Source organism: Impatiens glandulifera, chromosome 1, assembly GCF_907164915.1.
Source record: "Impatiens glandulifera chromosome 1, dImpGla2.1, whole genome shotgun sequence".
In the NCBI taxonomy this organism is placed as follows: Eukaryota; Viridiplantae; Streptophyta; class Magnoliopsida; order Ericales; family Balsaminaceae; genus Impatiens; species Impatiens glandulifera.
In genome coordinates, this window is record NC_061862.1 from 58,826,504 (window position 1) to 58,833,096 (window position 6,593).

Genomic DNA, 6,593 nt, shown 5'->3' on the forward strand with positions numbered 1-6,593 from the left:
CCCTTTCTTAACCTTTACAGATGGTTTTAGACACACGCATTGTTTTATAATTTCTGGAACATCCCAATCGTTTTTATCATCAACAGGATAACATGTCTCCGCATATGCATTCAACCAAGATACAGTTGTGTAATACCTATGAGAAAGAAAATAGAACGATAAAAAAAATTAGTTAAATAGATATTATTTTTGAGTTGAATAATACCTTGAGCATAAGTTATAAGAAACCACATTCCGGTGACGGGCAATAGCTAGTGCATGCATACAAGGAAGACTAGAGACTTCAAATACCCTACAAGTGCAGTCCTTGTATTTCAATTTGATTTTAAAATGAGACTCATTGTCATGCACATATAACTCGAATTGGTTAAGCAATGATACATTATAGAATCTGACCTTCTCAAAACCCTCACATAATAACTTTTCATACGTTGGAGATAAGAGTATTTGGTGGTTGGACGCTTTTTCTCTTCTACCATTAAACCAATGTTGTATTGTGAATCTTAAATACTCAACCATTGCTGAAATGAGATATTTTTTGGCTTCCCTGCTCTGACTATTAAAACTCTCAACATAATTACTTGTGAGTTGATTGTATCGCTTACCGGGGAAAAATGCTCTACTCCATCTTTGGAACCCAATTTCTTCCAAATAGGCAACAATCCTATGATCTTTAACTCTGATCTTGTCAAAAAAACGATTAAAGTGGGGGATAGTGTACGCGCGAGAAGCCAAATCAAACTCCACATGACAATTATCAGTTTTGAATTTGGCCATAATATTCATCTTTATGTGATATGTGCACGCACCGTGGTCTGTTTCTGGAAAAACAGCACACAAGACATTGTCGATGCTTGGGTGTTTATCGGATACGAAGACGAGATCATCAACTAATCCAATTGCTTCTCTAAGTTTTTTGCATAAAATAAGTCCAGGAGTTATTATTCTCTAAATCAACAACGCTGAATGCAACAGGATATAGTTGCTCATTCGCATCCAATGCAATAGCCACCAATAGTTGACCTCACACCTTGTGCTTAAGAAAACTGGCATCAACGCACAATACAAGACGACAAAAGGTTTTGAAACCCCTAATTGAGAGGCCTATAGACATGAACATATACTTGAAGTGACCGAGCTCGTCTGTTTGGATGTCTGTTATGGTACCAGGATTATTCTTCTCCAACATGTAAATGTATGATGACAATTTTCCATAGGAATCCTCTACCGTTCCTCGCACCGCCATTAAAGCCATTTCCCCTGCCCTCCAAGCTTTATTATAAGTAAAAAATATCTCATAAGTTGACTGCAATTATTGGTGATGGTCCATGTACTTACTCTTCATGCATTGCCCAATAACCCATGCCGATGTTTGCATTTTTTTCTCTGGCCTCGACAAAACTGAGCATGAGTGTTGTTGGTTGAATTTCCAAATCTCAAACATCTCAGACAACTTACCTTTCACATCACACAATCTCCACTTGTATGTCTTATCCAAATATTTCACATACCAAAGATGTTTTCGTGACTTCACCACTTTAAATTCAAAATGATTAGTTATTGCATATTTATATAGCGTCAGTTGAAGTTCTTTTTTATTATCAAACAACGCACCGACTTCCAATAATGAGGGGTCTGTTGGTGATAGGTCTGTCGGGTCTGTCGATGGTGTAGCCATTGATGCTCCTGCACTAGATGATGTACTCATTGATGCTTTTGCACTAGATGATGTACCCATTGATGCTCTTGCACTAGATGATTTAGGTATTGATGATTGGTGCGGCGTGCGTGCAATTGCTGGTGCGACACTAGTAGTAGCTTGTAAGTCACTAACACGTTCATAATTAAAGTCACTAACCCGTTCATAATTAATCAGTTCATGATGATCCCGTTCATCTTCTTCTCCTCCTCCTTCATTTTCACTTTCAAATACAATTTGTTGAGAAACAACTCGAGAAACAACTCCAGGTATAGTTTTTTGAGTAAGTAGTGGTAGTACACTATCTTGACTTTGGTACTTCTCTACTAATGAGACACACAGTGGTGACGAAGTGCGACCCGAAATCAACCGTGATAAATAGATGCCCAAATCAAAATCTCGATCAATAACAGGGGAAAGTTTTGGCGGAACATCATACATGACTTCAATCACTAAATCATATGTAGAATTTTGCACATTAATCGTCTCATAGATGATATCAACTAATTCGACAAATGTAGTATATTGGGGTATATCCAAAGTTTTGTATGATTTTGCACAGAAAGACCTAGTACCATCAGCTATAATTTTCCACTCTCCATTATACACAACAAATATGTCAGCAAATACTTCAGCTGCAATTGAAAACAATGATACTATAAATTGCGAGACACAACCGTAACAATGAAATGCAATTACTAACTATAAATGGTCTGGTCGCGAGACGCAACCGCATTCGCGAGACACATCCGCGAGATGCACCCGCATTCGCGAGACGCACCCACATTTGCGAGACGCACCTAGAATCCGCCACAACGGGGACATTTACCCAATCAATCCTTAAACCCTAAACCTAACAAACAATGCGTTCAAAGAAAGAAATAAACAACAAGTGAAGGACAAATGAAGCATACCAATAGCAGCAGACATCATGGTTGCCTGCCTTCGCTAGGATTCCGACATCGTCGGGGGTTTGTCTTCTTTTTAGAGAGAATGAGGAGAAGGGAGAAGGGAAAAGGGGATGTGAAGAGAGAGAACATGGAAAAAAGAAAAGAAAAGAAAATGGGAAGAAATGATTTTTTTTTAATTATATAGTAAGGGCATTATGGACTTTTCACAATAGACCCCGTTGCGTACGCAACTGGAGGTTACGTGACGCAATAGGGGCATTTTCGTTAAAAAAAAATAAGTGTCACCAGCGCATTTAATTTTATGCGCCGACACTTGTAGCAAATAATGTCATTTTGATCAAATTTCCCACGTGGACCAATTCTTGTACCCCAATGTAAAACTTTACCCTCTTAACGTGATTAGGCGTTTTAAAACTGATTCAAACAAACCTATAATATTAAATTTTTAATATATATATAAAAAAATTAAGTACATTAAAAAATATATGCAAAAACACAGCTCTTGGGGAGGAACAGAGGGTCCATTATCATTGACAAAAATAATTAAACAAGCTCTTAAATTACAACCCATCAAATATCCATAATTCCTTCTAACTTCAACCAAAAAGTCAATAAACATAATAGTGCAAGCCAATTTTAAATACAACAAATTTTAAGTGCAAACTAATGGTGAGCCTGAATCAGGTTGGTTCGGTTAAATATCAGTCCATCCTTAATGTGGATAGATGAATTTCATACTCTATCAAAATCTTAAGGCATTTGTATCAGTTTCCCTATTTTGTATCCCTAAAAATAATATAAAATAATAATATCCATATTTTAGAGAATCAAAATATAAATTATTCTACATCAGCTTCCTTATCTTTATCCATATATCATTTAAATATTCATTAAAACAACCAACTTTTCAACCACCTCAACCACTTAATTACTTATTCATATATATTTAAATATTTATTGTTAGTCATGAAAGAAAAAATATATTATTTTATTATTTAGGAATGCTACAGTAATCTCTAAATATAAGGATTCACGGATCATCGTCCCTACAAAATTATAAGGATAGGGAATTTGATAAAACATTTTTTTTACAACTTTTATGTTATTTATCTTTATAATAGAGATAGAACACATTTTACGGATTCTGCTACAAATGCCTTTATAACGGACCATATATAATCGCGGTTTTCTGTTTCAGGTCGGGTTGGGAATGGGCATGACCATGGCCATGGAAGAAAGCTTCTCTTCACAATCTGAAATGGCGAGGAACTCTCGCATATTTGCTCTGTAATCTCAAAATCTGTTTAGCAAACTCCTGATTACCAGTAAGCGACAACCCGTTTAAGACTCGATTGAAAGTGAACCTTCTAGGCATAAACCCTCTATCCACCATTTCTATCATCAATTTACCAGCCAAAACCAAATCCTCAGATTTCTTCCTCACAAACATCCCACTTATCATTAATTATATTATAAGTATCCAAATCCGGAAGACATCTCTCCTTTTCCATTCTCTCATAAACCTCCAAACCCTTGTCAATTTCACCTAAATCGCAATAATAACGAATCACAATATTGTATGTCTGCACATTAGGTTTACACTCGATATCATCTTCCTTCATTCTATCCATGTATTCTACAGCTCTATCCATTTCCTCAGCATGACAAAGCCCTCTTATCACTACATTATAACTAATCAAATTGGGTACATAGCCTTTGTTCTTCATCTTCTCTAATACAACTAATGCATTCTCTACATTATCTTTTTTACATAGTACCTGAATCAATGCATTATATGTCGCCACAGAAGGAAGAACTCCGTTCTCAAACATTTCATCGAACACCTTCTGTGCGTTGATTACATCTCCAGCAACACCGAGTCCATGGATAACAGTTGTGTATGTGACAACATCTATCTCACATTTTCTCTTCTTCATTTGCAAGAAGAACTTCCAAGCTTCCTTTATCTGACCAGATCTAAAGAAACCTTTAAGCATTGTATTGTAGGTAATTAGAGTTGGATCTAATCCCCTTTCCACCATTTCCTTTAGAACCTCCAATGCCCTTGGCGTGCGTTTAATCAAACAAAACCCATTCGCAATAATGTTATAGCTGATTGTATCAGCTTTGAATCTATCTCTGAAAACTCTTAACAGATTATAAGCCTTCTCGGCTCTCCTGGATTTGCAAAGCACGTCGAGGATCGTATTGAATGAATTCAAATCCTGATGACAACCATGATGATGCATAGATAAGAAAACTTTAACAGCTTTATCAGCTTTTCCAGCGGATACATACCTTTCGGAGATTATGGCGAATGTTTTCGAAGTTGGTCCGATACGAAGGGAACGCATCCGTTCGACTAGGGTCCAGACAGTCTTGTACTCGCGAATACGGGCGGCAATGTCTATGGCGTGGTCAAATGCGGCGGATGAGTGTCTGTAACCAGGGTGGCGTTCGAGGGACCTGAAGAATTGGAGGGATTTGGGACCGTGATTCCAGAGGAGTTTGAGGATTTTGATGACTAATTCGGGTGTCCATTGAACTGGGTAATTGCTAAGAGCTGATGGGAGGTCTCTTGGATCGGTGTTAATAACTAGGGTAGTGATGGAAGATGCTTCCGGTGGCGATAGAAGTGGGGATTCGCCGGCGATGGAGGTGAGTTTGTGAGAAGAAAACTTGGGATTCAGAAGAAGAGAGCGAACTGCACTTGGAACTACGGTGGTGGTACTTCTCCAAGGAATCATATTCCTTCCTCTACTATACTGCCTACAAGACCATCTTATTGCCCATGTCCATCTACTAATTTATCCTAATTGTGACTTTTAATTATAAAAACTTATTTTTCAAAATATATATAAATAGCATTAATCAAATAACAATATAAACAAAATATTATTTATAAATATTAATATTATTCAAATTTAATTAATTTAAAATTAAATTTAGTTGTTAAAAACTAATTCATATCCAAAAAAATTTTGAGTTTAAAAAATGTATATTTTTCTTAATAAGAATTAAGTCAATTACACTTTTTATCGGTATAGTTACGATAGATCGATCCGGAGATATTACTTAAAATTGTGTCATACATTTTTCTCTTATCTAAAGTAATGTTAGACGTGCTTTACACTATTATATTTATCCTCACTTCGACAAAACAATCAATAAATCTCAATAGTCATTTCATCTCGTGACCTCACACATTTTCACACACTTTTTTATCCCCCGTCAAACCAACCACCAATCCCCTCAATCGACCATATTTTTGTGACTCACACTTTTTCATATGTCTATTTATCCATCGGCAAACCACTCACCAATCTTATCGAGACCTCTTGTGACTCACACTTTTTTTATATGACTATTTTTCTCGTCGGCAAACACCCATTAATCTTAATCGACCTCTTACCCCACTTCAATAAATCAACAAAAAAATCTCAATCGACAAAATCGGTCAATCAACATCGGTCAATCAACATCTAATTCATATACTCGGTCAATCAACATCTCATTCATATATTTTTAACCACTAATATATAATTTGTTAAAGACCTTTTATATTACCATCACTTCGGCAAACCACCCACTAAATATCAATTGAATATCATCTCATGACCTCACACACTTCACACACTCTTAATCGAATCTCATTTGCACGGGTAATAATATAAACATAATATTATTTATCTATAAATATTAATATTATTCAAATTTAATTAATTTTAAATTACATTTAATTAATTTTAAATTACATTTAATTTGTAAAAATTAAGTCCAGTCCAAAAATTTTATGTTAACATATATTTTAAAATTCATCAAATATAAAAAAATAAAAAATAATTTATGAGTTTAAAAACAATAAATAGAAATGTAGATTTCTTCTTAGTAAGAATCAACTCAATTACACCATTTATCTGTATAGTTACGATAGATCGATCCGAAGATTTTACTTAAAGTTGTGTCATAAATTTTTTTTTATC

At 35.3% G+C, this 6,593-nt stretch overlaps 1 pseudogene; it reads right to left on the minus strand.

Moving 5' to 3' along the window:
• Positions 1 to 3,779: 3,779 nt before the first annotated feature.
• On the minus strand, positions 3,780 to 5,389 carry LOC124914644 (annotated as a pseudogene).
• Between the last annotated feature and the right edge of the window lie 1,204 nt (positions 5,390 to 6,593).